This window comes from Rhineura floridana, chromosome 3, assembly GCF_030035675.1.
Source record: "Rhineura floridana isolate rRhiFlo1 chromosome 3, rRhiFlo1.hap2, whole genome shotgun sequence".
In the NCBI taxonomy this organism is placed as follows: Eukaryota; Metazoa; Chordata; class Lepidosauria; order Squamata; family Rhineuridae; genus Rhineura; species Rhineura floridana.
The window spans coordinates 166,589,641-166,606,425 of record NC_084482.1 but is presented as its reverse complement, the minus strand read 5'-3'; the positions used below and the strand labels follow the sequence as shown (position 1 = coordinate 166,606,425).

The following is a 16,785-nucleotide window of genomic DNA, read 5'->3' as shown; positions in this document are numbered from 1 at the left end:
GTTAGAGGTATTTAGAGGGGGTTTACCATTGCCTTCCTCTGAGGCTCAGAGGCAGTGACTGGCCCAAGGTCACCCAGTGTGCTTCATGGCTGTGTGGGGATTCAAACCCTGGTCTCCCAGGTCGTAGTGCAGCACCTTAACCACTACACCACACACATGCAAATAATATGGCACTATTATATTAAAATGCATGAAGAATAATTTTCTTACTTTATACAACAAAATAGGCTAGATTCAGATTTACTTATTTTGGTCATTGACCAACCTCTTACTAAATGGACACCCCCACTTTTAGCTTGCAAATTATTAAGTTTGGAAGGAGTACAAATATTACCACAAAGGCGGAAAATGATGTACCATGAAGAGTTCCCTGCAACAGTTAAAACAGGGCTGCAGGAAAGACCTGACACAGACATCTGGTTTTGTAGCAGCAGCACCTGCTGTATGTAGAAAGTATTCAGTTTAATTACAGATATTTATGTAATGGTCTATTATGTGGTCATAGCAGGATTACAGTGTTACTGAAGTCCAGGAACCATATACATGTGTGTGTGCAGGTGTGTGTGTTTGCCTTGTGTATGCTTTTAATTAAGAAGAAGTCTGATATTCTTGATCAGTGAACAAAATTAACTAGTGTTCATATATCCCTGAACTGGGATTATATATCCTTATGTGTACAAGGTCTCTGAATGTGTGCATCTTTGATTCATGTGTTAATTGTGCAGGTCCTTGGGGGAGGGGGAGGCATAAAGCAGTGTAGCACTGTACTTCCTGATTAATGCCAGGGAGCAGGCATACAGAGCTCTGTAGATAGCAGTTAGGCATCTCCAGTCCCAGCTGAGAATATGGTTCCATTATCTCCCAGCTGCATACACAATCCATAAGGGCCTGTTCTGCCTGGCTGATCAGTGCAGTGGAAGTACTGACTTGATGAGAGCTGAGATCTTTGTTTGATTTGCTGTAACATGTAAAAGAGAAACTGGGACATTTTATTTTACAGTTCTGTAAGTACCAGTTTTTCCTCCATAGCTGCATGTGAGTGAGTGTGACTTTGCCAGCTACATAAAAATTTCTGTTCTAGTGCTCTTTGTTGAATTTAGCAGGCAGCACTGTGTACAGAGTGCAGATTCCTTTGGCCATGTAAAATACAGGCAACTGATTATTGTTTCAAGTAAACAAATAACTTGACTTTTTAGGCTGGGGTTTCTTTTGTGACTTTAACAAAATCTACTTACATCGCTTGATGTTTTGCTTTGAAGTGTGGCTTGGATGTGTTCTATAAACTATTATTTCTATATTAGTGAACAAAGTAAAGGGGGAAATGCCATTTCTTCAAATCAGCATTTTCTAGGGGTCATCAGAAAGCATCTATCTTTCATTTGATATGGTCTTACAGTTTCTAGTTATGCCTATTAAAATTTCAATTAATGCCATAATAGGAGAGGGGAAAACAGTGTAGTGGCAGACTAGTTGTTCTGACAAAATGTAGACTATAACAGTGTGCAGAATAGGCATAATAATATTACTTATAATGTTGAGGTGTTTTATATATAAATCAATAAGTGGTATATTTTGTTTATGATTTGAATTTTGAGTTCAAATATGAGAACTATTATGCAATTTTGGGATGCATTTATCTGCTTTGGGTTTTGTTTCAACATACTGTATTTTTAAATAGAATTCTTCTTCTTACAAAACACTTAACAGCATCTTAATCCCTAATACTTACATGGCTTGGCTCATTTTGTTTATTATAGGCATAAAAGTACAACTGCATTAAAATAGCAGTGCAGCATGAGTTTTGCAACTGTCTTATAAATGACAGGTTGTAGCAAGTTGTGATATTTCATATTCAGTGCTGAATGGGAAAGAATGGTGCGTAGCCATAACATATGTTTTGGGGCTCCCTTGTTTTCCAGTGATAGTTGACCTTAAAATATACAAATTGTGGTAGCCTGAAGCCTATTGTTCTAGGGTTCAAGCCTGTTTCGGGACAAGTAATTTTAAGCCATCTCTGTTTGAAAGCTGGTATACTACACAAGTTGAATGAAACCATGTGGTGCAGAAGGCACCTACTGGAATGCAAATATATAAATGTATATTCCTGAATAGGCAATAAGTTTCAAAGCAGAGCAGAACCACAGGCTGTAAAGTATGGAAGTGTCTCACTGTCGAGGACAGAGTATGTTCTCATTAGGTTTGGTTGATGTGAATTGCGGAAGGAAAAGAAGAGTGTCACAATAGATGGTTGCGGTAGTACAGAAAACATCCTGGGGGGCTTGGGAGCAAACTAAAGAAACTAACTGGAAAAAATGATTGTAGCCTCTCTTCTTTCTCCATTTCTGACTGCCCACTCACCCCAGCCCAAATGTACCTGAGTTATTCTGGCTTCCAGATGTATGGTAATATTTCCGTTTAATAGTGGCTGGCTCCATGGAAAGGGTTTGTCTGAATTAAATATGCATAAATAAATGTATTTTTTTAAGCTGATTGTTTTCAGCAACTGCTTCCGTAAGCACTTTCTTCTAATTGAAAGAAGGGTCAGCCTTTGTTTCAAAACAAAAAAGCTCTTTCATTGAATATTTGTTTTATAGAAAGCTTACAGTAATATTACAGTAATTTATTTTCCCGGCAAATTTGTAATTTAAGCATTTGTATAACAATTAGAAGCAAATATAGTGTGAAATATGATACTGCTCTGTTAGACATCATTTTAATGAAACTAACATGCTTAGTTATCTTGTCAAACCTTTTGCAAATATATGCACACACTTATACACTAAAAATATAAGACAATTCTATTTGTCTTCTTTTACAGTGTGTGGGTGGATGAAGGTGTGGGTAGGGGTAATGGTGATCATAGTTGATCTCCTAATAAACCATATTTAGGCAGCAGAAATCGAGCAAAATAACAACTTTTTCTAAAGCCACTGCATGGAACATGATTTATCCAGGTCACATACTTTAATTCTCTTTTAAATGAGAAAAGAAGAGAGGACGGTAACCTGAGCTGATGGTTTTTATGACTTACATTGCAACTTTCACAGTCATTGTTAAGACTTTAAATATTTGTAGTTCTGTGGTCTTAGTAAGCTTACATTGGTTTCCAATTGTTTGAAACAATTTGAAGATCAGAGCTTCTTAATGCCTCTGTTTTTATATGAATGAAAATCTGATATAGGTGACAGCTGTAAAAAACAGTCCAAGATAGTATTGAATGGCCCTGATGGGATTAAAAGCTATGCTTATGTTACATATTGTGTATAAAATAGCTGACATTAGAGAGTGCCAGCAAAACCTTATTGTCAGATAAAACAAAACAAAAATTGAATTGGATCCACAGGTTCAGAAATTTGTAAAAAAAGGAATTAAAAAGAAAACTGTTAAATCAGTGCTTCAGAACATGCCCCAGCAACAGCACAGTCATATTGTCAAGTGTACTGGTGTAAACCACTGTCATAACAGCAATGGGTAATGCTATTTTGTAGTTGGAATTTGATTCAGATGACAACATTCAAAAGGGTAGTCATGTTAGTCTGTTGCAGTAAAAAGACAACAAAGAATCTTGTGGCACCTGAAAGGCTTATTGGAGTATAAGCATTTGTAGATTAGAGTCCTCTTAATGCATCTAACAAAATGGAATAGCTGATAAAATGTGCTAAATTTGCTAGTCTTTGAGGTTCCTTAAGACCTTCTTGTTTTTGGTTCAGGTTGTAATATCAAATGTGAATAGCTTTGGGAATAGCAAAGAGATAATATTTGGTGAAGAACAATGTTGACACAAGCAGAGCCTTATTGAAGTTTTTTGAGAGGAAGATTAGGAATACAGATATTTATGATACTTGCATCATGTGTCTTTAAACTTGTGTTTTGACTTTCCATTCTGTGTCTTTAAACTCCCCTGCTCATTTATTCAGGGTAGCAATTTTGTTTCTCTTGATTTCATCAGTGTCATTGGTTACATAAACTCCAGACAATTCTTCAGTGTAATAGTACTGAAAACTGCCTCCTATAATCCTGTGTTTAAAACAGTGACATTAATATTTTTCTCTGTTTTTATCACACTGAAATCTGTCAATGTAACCAGAAAAAAGAAGAAATTTTAATTAAACTACCCCCACATATCATGCCCGTTGTTACCACACTTGTGGCCGATGTGTGAAATAAAGCACAGACAACAGCAGTTATGGTTGAAACAAAGGGCCACTTTATTAAAATATAACAAAACCCATTAAAGCAACCTGCAGAGGGTAAACCTAGGTGCGGGACTAAACCTTAGGCAAGCAGCTTGCCCCACAGCTCTTGGGTGACCAGCCCCTGCTGGGGCAAAGGGCAAGCCCCCCTTTTTGCTTACCCCTTGCCCTGGCCACACCTTGTAGGTGAGTAGGGGGGCCTTCCCGCATCACCACCCCCTGGGGCCGCACAACCCTGTGGTGGATGAGGTAAGTTGGCCCCAAAAGCAGCCCATATCCTGCCCTCGGGAAACAGAGAAACAGGCCTCTGGAACTACCAATCACCTCCAAGGGTGCCTAAGGGGGCCACCTAGCTGATCTTTACCTAATTTCCTTACCGCACCTTACCGCATCCAAAACTCAACTTGTCCTCATTTGGAGTATTCCTTTTAGCTCATCAGATTAGCCAAATTAGCAAAATTCACCTATTAATCGAGACTCCCCCTAACCCGATTCCCTCCTCCTCTCATAGTGTGGAGTAGGCAAAAAACCTGCCCGCCAACTAGGGTGGGCAGGATAAAAATTTCTACTCAGTCCCGAAGTGACCATGATCACACCAATAAAAGAGGGCGGGCAGGGTGGGTGTCTCGAAGGCAAAGAGGAGGAAGGAGGGGCAGCATGGGCTTAAATAGCCTCTTGTCACTCTGCCCCTTCACGCAGCACGTCACGCTCGTGTATTGTGTGCGACGTGTGATGCTGCCCATCTTCAAAATGGCAGCTGCGGCTTCACCAACTAGCCGCAACTAAGCACCACCCAGCCAGGCTTCGCAGACAAGCGGCGCTGGACATTAACCTAACACATAAATTATATGTATGATCATGAAGGTGTGTTGGGGTCTTTAATCAGGAGAATGTTGTATGCCACAGAGAGAAATTGCACTACACCACTATTGCTTAATAATCTGGGTTCAAATAAAATGTACAGAGACAAAATGGCAATCAATAGAATAAAAAGACTTTGTGGCTCAAGGTGATAAATACAATGTTTACAGAATGACTTGATGGATAGATTAAGTAGAAATATGCATAGGCTATCCAGCCTATGTTGCTAGGAACAATAATTTATAAGTAAGTTGTTTCTCTGATAGACAGAGGTGGAGAATCAACAGTTGCCATATAAGGAATTGGGTATGGTACTAGGGACCCAGGTGTTGAAGTAAAGATCTAGACACATCAGAAGGTATGCTGACATGCAAATGACATGAGCTTGGACCATATGAAGGCAGAAGAATAGTGAGATTTATGAAATGGAGGAAACAGAGAAAATGAAGGAATGAAACACTAAAAAAGTATTTTCTGAGTTGAGAGAAGGGAGCTGGTTTCCTGATTTGTAACCAGAAAGGTCATGGCTGTATAGGTGAGTTTTTCTTGAAGCACAAATCTTGTAGATATATGTCACAGTCTGCTAATGTTAAAAAGTAGATTGTGGATCATTCAGGACAGTGGCCATCATTGGGAGATTGGAGGTATGCCGGCTCCATACAAACAAACAACCTGGGTTATTTAGAACATCCCCAATGCAGTTCAAAAAGTAGAGAGCTATTTAAAAGGGAATGCAAGATTTGAGCCCCGTTAAGATTCCAGACTAACCTGAGGAAAATAACAAACATGGAAAATAGGCAAGGGAATGGTGTAGGAGACATGAGGTGAGTACCTGGCACACTTGTACTCGTGGGGATCAGTTTGGAACAGTCTCTTTGAGGCATGAGCCCATGAAGACTGAACTGTGAAAAAGCCTGGATAATATGAACAAACTGGACACAATAGTGTTGTGGGGACACACAGTTAAAGACCTGGGTTCCTGAGGGGAGAGGCCACCTGAAACAAATTGTGATTAAACGAAGGATGAGGCTGGGCAGAAGGGACACTGGAAAACAATATGTGGATTTGCTATGTTACTGCCGGTATAACAGAATAAAATTCCTGCTGCAGACTGGTTTGGCAATCCTGGGTGGCAAAGGTGAGGGGCAAGAGCTCATTAGAACATCATATCTACACTTTTATTGATGGAAGTGGAACTGACAGGTGAGCCTGACAATGTTTAAAGTTTTTTTATCTTTTATTTTTATCTTTTAAGTTCTTTTATTCTCACTCTCTTATATGTGTATGAACATATATACATGTTTGTATGTGTGTGTATGTGTATGCATAATGCATTTTATGTATTTTAATTGTATTTTATGCATTTTAATTTACTGTAATGTTTGTGTTTTTATTGTGTATTTTACTATATATGTGTGCTATTTTATTGTAGCCGCCCTGAGTGTCCTGGTAGAAGGGTGGGATAGAAATATTTTAAATAAATAAAATAAGTGTCCCATGTGGGAACAGGGCTTACTCTAAGAAGTTGCAAATTAGTATACCCAATGGGGTAGTGTCAGTCAGGGCTAATGAGGACCAAATAGAGGCTTGTGCTTGTGCTGGCAGTTTGCAAAAAGTGTGGGTACCTAATTAGGCCTTAGCATACATTTGGGATTTGTGCACATACAAGTGATCTCTTTTCAATGAGGGCAGCCAGTGTATGCTGAAGTTTTCTTCCTCTGTGCACTTGCAGCAAGTCCACACCCATTGCATATAGTTCTGGGGCTTGTGCAGCATGGCAACTGAACCAAGATCCTCAGTAACACCATACAAACTTAAAGTGAGAGAATGTGAGAAGTGACAGTTTGTGCTTAGTCACCTATTTAATACTAATCGGGTTGCCATTTAAATGACCAAATTCTGTACAGTGTGTGCTATAGAAGGAAATAATTATCCACAACCCTTTGGAAGTTCCCCTGAAAAGTACCTGCTAGTTTTCAAAACAAAACTTGGATTCTGCACCGGTGGGAGAAGTGCAGATTGGCTGGAAAAATATCCAGTGCTTCCTTTCTTGTTCCCCTCCCTCCCAGCATTATGAACATGCATGGCTGGCAAAAGTAGACCCTCCTTACCTTTCATAGAGTCCATGGGACTTCAGAGCACAAACAGTAGCATGACTAGAGTTACCAGGTCTCCGGTTTTCGGCCAGAGTCTCTGGTTTTTGGGGGGACCCTCCGGCTCTCCGGCTAGCACCCCTTAATCTCCGGACTCTCAGCTTCAATTTTAAAAAACAAATTAAGTTTCTAGGTGGTCTGGTTCCCGAGATATACACCAAAACGTTAGCCGCCCCCCGTGACTGTTTAATCTATTTAACTGATACAATGCTGAAGTTGGTTCCTAGTTCCCAGTTCCTTATTTGCTTGAAAGTTCAAAACATTAAAAAAGAAGAGTTGACAACTACAGCAACTTCAAACCAAACTTAACATGTCTCTGAACCCCAAAATATATGTTGGGGTACCCTGTATGATATATCACTGTGATCAGTGGACTCTCCCCATCAAGAATAACAATACATTTATGCAATCAAAATCATCAGGCTTCTGATATTATAAATACATAATGATGTCATAAAATCATAAAAAGTAAGTAACTGGGGGTGCCCACCCCAAACTCTGTTCTGGGCCAGGACAAATCATATACCCCAGGAAAGGGGAGGGTGTCCTCTATGAGATGCCAGTGCATCCTGTCCGGCCCAGAGCTTCTGCTGGGCAACGGGCATGCACGGGTGCATCAATGCAAAATCAAAATGGACAAAAACACATAGAAAAAAATAAGTAACTGGGGGTGCCCACCTCAAAATCTGCTCTGGGACAGCACAAATCATGTACCCCAGGAAAGGGGAGGGTGTCCTCTACAAAATGCCACTGCGTCCCACCTGGCTAAGAGCTTCTGCTGGGCGCAGGGCACAGAAGAGGACATCTATACAATGCAGAAAAAGTCATACAGGAAAAATAAGTAATTGGGGGGTGCCCACCCCAAAATCTGCAGTGACCTTCTGGTGACTGGCCTGGCCTGAAGGCACTTAAATGCTTCTTGCCGAAAGCAAGTACAGTAGGGCTCCGCTTCCCGGCCCTTCGCTTCCCGGCTTTCTGCTAATGTGGTGGCTTTCGTTTTTTATTTTAAAGCCGATTTTTGCTCTTTTGCGATGTTTTGCGACGTTTCCACATCATTTTCGCATGACGGCCCCATTATAGTCTATGGGTTCCGCTTTATGGCGATTTCCGCTTTATGGCGGGGGCCTGGTCCCTAACCCGCCATATAAGCGAGGCCCTACTGTAGGCTAGATTAAATGTTCCCTACCCAGGCTCCATCTTTTAGCTAAGATGTCTAGCTTAATTTCCAGTCAGATTTTTTTTTTAATTGTATGCTCCAAGCAACTGTGATTGATGCTTAATGTATCATGCTTAATGACATCACTTGGGCCTGCCCCGTGACATCACTGGGGCCCGCCCTGTGACATCACTCAGGCCCGCCCCATGACATTGGGATGCTTCTGACCTGTCAACCGTAATGAGGACATGTTCATGCTTTGATATTCTACAATTTACAACATCTAAAAATAAGATAATTCTGTAGAAGAGAAACTATCTTTTGTATTCCAGCTAGGTGAACAGGGACCCTATAGTGTTGGAGAGCCCTAAAATGTCACAAGATATGGTATTATTTCTTGTGAAATCTAGGTAGGAGGAGAAAAAAGGGATTTCTCACTCAGGCCAGGATGACTAGGCTCCATTTACAACAGAAGCAGAAGGCAAGGAATGAATGTTATGATTAAATGTGTTGCTTCCTCCTCCAAAACTCAGAAATATTCCTAGCCTTCTACTTAGTTACTAGCCTTCAACTTATGTTCTGGAGATAAACTTTCACAATGGGTAATGATTCACCAATGAATGGCAAAAAAGTTTCAGATGGCTCACAAAGTGAATATGTCTCAAAGGGGGAAAGATAAATATGTCCATCAAAATATAGATCTCTAACAAATACAGTTGGGTAAAAACATAGGCCATCTACCTTGTTCTTTCATGCACACAGTTATCTCACAAAAAGAAAATCTTTCTTCATGCAATGCATTATGTAGTGATGGCCTAAGATAAATTAGACATGGTTTAACAGTGGCTATTATTCATGACTAGAGGAGCCTGCTACTAGTTAAAGATTCCAGTCAGTCATGCTCCCTCCAGGATAAGTTGTATAAGGTTCAAGCAGAACAGTTTACTTACCTTCTCTCCCCCATCTCTGGGATAGTGTGTGTGTGAGAGAGGGAGGAAGTTTTCTCTCTTTTGGGTTTTTAAAAATGTTTTGGATTTCTGCATGGCCTGGTCATTACCTAATAATGTGAATAGCTCCCATTTATTCTCATTGGCCCAATTTTTACTCCAGTTCTGTTGGGACTCAGTCATCTGAGTTTACTATTTGAGGGATTGCTGTTTGTATGGAACCTCTCTGGGAAACAGCAACAAGAAAGGGATGTTGCCCGCATGTCCCACTTTGTGGCTAACTGGAAACATGTGGTTATCCACTGTGGGAATCAAGATGCTGGACTAGGTGGACATTTGGTCTGGAGAGGAAGTTCTAAGCTTAATGGACAATATAAAAACTGACAAATCACCGGGCCCGGATGGCATCCACCCGAGAGTTCTCAAAGAACTCAAAGGTGAAATTGCTGATCTGCTAACTAAAATATGTAACTTGTCCCTCGGGTCCTCCTCCGTGCCTGAGGACTGGAAAGTGGCAAATGTAACGCCAATCTTCAAAAAGGGATCCAGAGGGGATCCCGGAAATAACAGGCCAGTTAGCTTAACTTCTGTCCCTGGAAAACTGGTAGAAAGTATTATTAAAGCTAGATTAACTAAGCACATAGAAGAACAAGCCTTGCTGAAGCAGAGCCAGCATGGCTTCTGCAAGGGAAAGTCCTGTCTCAGTAACCTATTAGAATTCTTTGAGAGTGTCAACAAGCATATAGATAGAGGTGATCCAGTGGACATAGTGTACTTAGACTTTCAAAAAGCGTTTGACAAGGTACCTCACCAAAGGCTTCTGAGGAAGCTTAGCAGTCATGGAATAAGAGGAGAGGTCCTCTTGTGGATAAGGAATTGGTTAAGAAGCAGAAAGCAGAGAGTAGGAATAGGACAGTTCTCCCAATGGAGGGCTGTAGAAAGTGGAGTCCCTCAAGGATCGGTATTGGGACCTGTACTTTTCAACTTGTTCATTAATGACCTAGAATTAGGAGTGAGCAGTGAAGTGGCCAAGTTTGCTGACGACACTAAATTGTTCAGGGTTGTTAAAACAAAAAGGGATTGCGAAGAGCTCCAAAAAGACCTCTCCAAACTGAGTGAATGGGCGGAAAAATGGCAAATGCAATTCAATATAAACAAGTGTAAAATTATGCATATTGGAGCAAAAAATCTTAATTTCACATATACGCTCATGGGGTCTGAACTGGTGGTGACCGACCAGGAGAGAGACCTCGGGGTTGTAGTGGACAGCACGATGAAAATGTCGACCCAGTGTGCGGCAGCTGTGAAAAAGGCAAATTCCATGCTAGTGATAATTAGGAAAGGTATTGAAAATAAAACAGCCGATATCATAATGCCGTTGTATAAATCTATGGTGCGGCCGCATTTGGAATACTGTGTACAGTTCTGGTCGCCTCATCTCAAAAAGGATATTATAGAGTTGGAAAAGGTTCAGAGGAGGGCAACCAGAATGATCAAGGGGATGGAGCGACTCCCTTACGAGGAAAGGTTGCAGCATTTGGGGCTTTTTAGTTTAGAGAAAAGGAGGGTCAGAGGAGACATGATAGAAGTGTATAAAATTATGCATGGCATTGAGAAAGTGGATAGAGAAAAGTTCTTCTCCCTCTCTCATAATACTAGAACTCGTGGACATTCAAAGAAGCTGAATGTTGGAAGATTCAGGACAGACAAAAGGAAGTACTTCTTTACTCAGCGCATAGTTAAACTATGGAATTTGCTCCCACAAGATGCAGTAATGGCCACCAACTTGGATGGCTTTAAAAGAAGATTAGACAAATTCATGGAGGACGGGGCTATCAATGGCTACTAGCCATGATGGCTGTGCTCTGCCACCCTAGTCAGAGGCAGCATGCTTCTGAAAACCAGTTGCCCGAAGCCTCAGGAGGGGAGAGTGTTCTTGCACTCGGGTCCTGCTTGCGGGCTTTCCCCAGGCACCTGGTTGGCCACTGTGAGAACAGGATGCTGGACTAGATGGGCCACTGGCCTGATCCAGCAGGCTCTTCTTATGTTCTTATGTTCTTAGATGAGTTTGTAAAAAGGAGCACCCTTTTACAATTAATCACAAGTCATTTTGGGTTAAGAAAGACCTTGGTCAACCTGTGTCTTAACACCAGCACAGATACTCCCTCTATCTCCTTTCCTAAGAGTTCATCATACTGCATGGATCAGGAGAAGGAGAGGTGGTGGAAGAGATCCAGCTCCTCAACAGAAGATGCTTTCCCTGCAGTGAGGGCACCGGGACTCCTCATCACCCAGGAACTTAAGCTGTCTCCATCGCCTCCCTCTTCTTATTTCTAATTAAGTGTGGCAGACCCTTGGGAGGCTGGGTTGGTGAAAGATGTGGCTTCAGAGGCAGGTGCTCAGGCACCCAGAAGTGTTTTGCATAGGAGTGGCTCACCAGGTGGGGCAGAGCTACAGCAATAGCCTCTCAGTAGAAGTATCACTGCCACTTACTGGGGCAGGCAGGGGGGCAGCTGCGAGGTCAGGGTTATGCAGCTGCACTGGTGGACGCAATCTGGCACTCTTACCGGTGCACCCCACAACTCCCATCTTGTTGCTGAAAGACAAGCAGCAACAACACGTCTGCCAAGAGACTATTGCTGTATCTCCACCACACTGAGTGAATCTGTCCTGGTTTTGCACACACTCAGCTGGAATCCAGCCTCGTGGAGGGTGAATTAGGGAATGCTTGTGCATCCCTAATTCGGTAGAGCTCTTGGATTATATCCAACTAAATTATACTCAGAGTGCAGCCGTTGAAATTAATTGACCCAAGTTAATCATGCTAGTTATTTCAATGGGTCTACTCTGAGTAGAACTAACATTGGATACAACCCCTTATTTTTAGCAAATTTGGCACACTATTTTTGTCCTCAGTCAAAATGTTAAGGAAGCATTTTACATGTTACATTGATTTTGAAACTTCCTGCACATTCTTTGAAGTCTCTGGTTCTTATAAGACCTTACTTTACACATATTTATATCTGACCTATTTCTTGATGCATTACATGTGGAAATGATGATATATGTCCTTAGGCTGTGCTCCGAAGCACACTTACTTGGAATTAAACCTCCAGAAATTCATGGGACACACGTTGAAAGTAAATGTGTTTAAGATTGTACTTCAAATAACGTTCAGGGAATGTATTTGTGATGCATCTTATTCTCTATGCGTGTGCTTGCTTGCAGTTAGTGTTAATGCAGCAGTATTGTAAAAGAACAGAATGTTAATTTCTTTTGATAGTTTACATTTCTAGAATGATGCTGTGCCATGTGATTATCTCTACCAAAATAATTAGAGCTAGTTCTCCCCCTTACTGTTTGATGAGAATAGGAGGCTAATGTTGCCCCTGATTAAGTATCCACACCGCAGCCTATTGAGCCAGGAGACAGTTAAATATTTTATGTGCATTGATGCAGTATATGAAAATCATTTGCTTTTATTTCCTTAGTATCAATATATTTGCTTGACAGTAGCAAACCTATTAAGTGGAAGCATTGATGCAGGTTAACCTAGTAAGACCCCTCCCCCTCATTTGCTTTCTTTCTATCTATCTTGGAAATGCATTTCTAAATTAAAAGGAAATATACCTTTATACAGACAGCCTTTTGGTTGTTCAGATTATATCACCTGAATCTTTGATTGCTTTTAAATTGTTGATTTCCGTGTCTTGCATCTCCATATTGATTACACCAACCTCAAATTATGCTTTTAAATTAGCAACTCTGGCAATTTTTGATATTCAGTATTGTTTAGAGGATTATTCTGATTGTGTGCCAAATGGTTGTATTGGATGGTATAAGCCAATGGTAGGCATCTCAAATATAACATATGTGCAAGGATTTGAGAAGGAGGCTAGACCCCTCTGACTTGCAATTCACATGCTTGCTGTCTGAGGACTGAAAGTGATGTTTGTCCCAGATAAGAAGTTGTTCTTGCATCAGTTGGTTTTTTAGTAAAGAGAAGTTTGTGATTTAATGCTGAGAAGAAAATATTAAAGGGGCTACAAAGAAATAAAGTATCTCTTACTGTGATTTTAGAGGAAATGGCATAATTTACAGAAGCATGCTATCTCAGGCTGTTGGCAAAGGAGAGTCAAGAAGACAGATTTAAGGCTCACCAGGCAGAAGCCCTTATATCAGTGGAAAGACATTCAAATGCCTGGCAGAATGCTTGCTGCTGTCCAGTAAAGTGTATTGACATTGGAAAGAAAATGTAAATAAGGCAAAAGAAGCCTTATCTCATTAGGGCCAAATGAAATGCAGGGAAATAGTTTCCAGAGGAGGATGGGAGAGATGTGTATGAGTGGGGAAAATATCAACAACACTGGGACAAATTCAGGAGCAGCTGTCATGTTTGCAGGTAAGTGGCCGAATAAATTACTATGAAACTTGAATAGCTTGTAGTGTGAAAAAGATGTTTAGAGATGTTGTTGCCTCTAGCAACTTTTTATGACTGAACACGTTAATAGCATCACTGACCAAGCTTTAAAACAAACCCAGTTCTGGAGATAGTATTTAGAATCATACTGGAAATACTAGAATAAGCCACTCTTTCTAGTGCTGTGTGAGGCAAATGCTTACTTGATAGCTTTTATTTAAAAATAAGAAACTAGTGAAGGGTAGTTAGGAAAGTAGCTAATTGCATTTATGTGTATACTACTATAAACAAAATTCACAATACTTATAAAGGGAATTAATCCCCTTGGAGGATCTCAGAGAGATGAGATGCTCTATTAAAATTATTTTAATCCATATATATGAACCTGTATTAGTTCAGACAGTTCAAATGAAAATAATACATCCATATCCAGAACAGGGTAAGCATCCACCATCTGGGCAGGGAAGGCATTCACCAACAGTGTCTCAGTCTTGTCTGGATTGAGTCTCAGTTTATTAGCTCTCATCCAGTCCATTATCGAGGACCAGCCGGTCAGCGCATATAACACCTGTTCTGGCCCGTTTGCACTGGCTACCTATTTGCTTCTGAGCCAGATTCAAGGTGCTGGTTTTGACCTATAAAGCCTTACACGGCGTGGGACCGCAGTATCTTGTGGAACGCCTCTCCTGCTATGAACTGACCCGGACACTTCGCTCAGCGTCTAAGGCCCTCCTCCGGGTACCAACCCATCGGGAAGCCCGGAGGACAGTTACTCGATCTAGGGCCTTTTCTGTAGTGGCCCCCGAATTGTGGAATAGCCTCCCCGAAGAAATACGCCTGGCGCGACGCTTCTATCTTTTCGGCGCCAGGTTAAGACCTGGCTATGCTCCCAGGCATTTTAATGCGTTTAATGTTACAATTTTAAATCTCTTTGTTTCAGTTTATTTATTGTGATATTTTGTATTTCTGTACTTTTAATCTTTTGTACACCGCCCAGAGAGCTATTCGCTATGGGCGGTTTAAAAATGAAATAAAATAAATAAATAAATAAATATGTCACAGAGATTTATCAAAACAACTTTTGTCACTAGGTGTGTGATTATTTATGAACAAGGTAACTAATTAGTTTAGTAAATGGAAAGCTCTTTCATTTAGAGGTTTTTTTTGTATGTGTACCTTTCAGACTCAAAGAATTCTATTTCATGAGAGCTTCCTTTAAAATATTATTATTATTGTGGAGGATCCTCATCGAATCAGCACAAATCATGTGTGAAAGGGAACATCATTCTTTGAGAAGTTTTCACATTAATTTCAGTTGAGTTTACATAGGAGACCTTTCTGGGGACTGAAGTCAGCTTCTGTTGTATTTATTTATGCTATATAATATATTATTTAAATATCATAAATAATTTGTTTTGTTCAGCTGCATGTGTATGTTTCAGAGTTCAAAAGAGAGTACTGTTCCTGTCATGACACAACCCAGGACTTGCTGAGGCAAATCCAATTTATTATAGTACTTAACCTCTCGTGTAATATTGTTTGCTCTTGAAACTAAGCAGAGAACAGTATATAAAAACAAAAATTAGTCAGAGTATAATGCAGCATTTTCAAAACTATTTAGCACAAAATGCAACTCAGAGACTGCACATATAGATATAGATGCTACAACATCACAATTATGTACATCATACAGTTTCCTGCAAGTCAGAAGTGCTTTAGAGCTGTGCAAAAGAGCCAGGGACTTCTGGAAACATACCCTTTGCAAGTTGTGTATTATAAAATGCTTGCCCCACCAAGTCTGACTACATCCTCATGAATGTTTCACAACGTGGCATTGATATTCAACTTGAAGGACTGGTTAAGGACTATAAACTGCTCTCTGGATACTTTGCTCAAACAAAAAGAAAGAAGCTGCAGCTGCAGTTAATGAAGAGCTGGTGGGTCATCCCACATCTGCCAGGGAATGTTGAGCCAACAATACAGTGATAGAATGACATTAAAGGTTATCTGGGGGGTGGGGGAGGAATTGCCTTGCTGAATAGGTCAGAATAGCCAGTGTTGTTCTGCACTAAATATAGAAATAGTGCAGTTATTGCTTGTCTGTACAAGTTCATCGAAGGAAGAAAACAAACCAGCCAAATGTAACGAAAAATCTGGCATAACCATATACGTTCTTCACTGTTTCTACACATTTAAAGTGAGGTATTGCATAGCTAGGGCTATAAATGAAATAATTATCTGTATTCAATGGTAGAATAAGTTACCAAAAAAGTGAAGAAGTCACACAGACTTTTGTTGTCATATCCTCTCACTTAAGATAACAGTTTACTGGCATCATTATGTAGGTTTCAATCATTTATCTGGTTATTGAATAGAAAGGCCAATTTCAAAACAAATGTTAGAATTCTGTGTAAGATGTTTATCACTAGGGCTAGAGGTTCAAGGGCTTTTGACCAGGAACTTGTTCCTAAATATGGGTTTAAGCCGCTGCATTCCAAACCCAAAGTGAAGCAGGATGACGTGAGTCTCTTTCAGTTACCTCATGCTCTCTTACTACAAAAACAAAACAAAAATCAGCACATGTTGTACTGACTTTCACAGTTTCTGCATAGTGAGTCTAAGAGAGGAGTGTGCCCTGATGAGCTGTGAAGAAAAGTACCTGCTAGAAAAGTGCAGAAGCTACCTTCAGGGCTATCTGCTCTTGTGCCTAAACTTTGAACACAGCCCCGTGTCTTAGCCTGGCCTGATTCTGTGTTCTATCCCATTTAAAAAACATGAAGACAGCTTTACTGGATCAGACCAATGGCTTAGCAAGGCCAGCATCCTGTGGCTACCAGCTGAATATGGGAAGCCCACAAACAGGACTTTGGTGCAATAGCACTCTCCAGTTCATGTTTCTCAGCAACTGGTATTCAGAGACAGGCTGCCTAATGGCTCTGATACTGGAGGTAATGTATGGCCATCATGACTATAGAAGGCATTGATAGTCTTCCCCATGAATTTGTCTAATCCTTCTTTTGAGTTGGTGGCTGCCTTTGCATTTTGCAGAAGCCCC

At 40.6% G+C, this 16,785-nt stretch overlaps 1 protein-coding gene across 1 annotated transcript in view; it reads left to right on the top strand.

Moving 5' to 3' along the window:
• The first annotated feature begins 923 nt into the window (after positions 1–923).
• The window catches only part of LOC133380727 (contactin-4-like), a 604,583-nt gene continuing 588,721 nt past the window's right edge, over positions 924–16,785 (top strand). The window contains exon 1 of the mRNA XM_061618571.1: positions 924–1,004. The gene's annotated coding sequence lies outside the window, so the exon portion shown is untranslated. The remainder of the gene's footprint in view (positions 1,005–16,785) is intronic.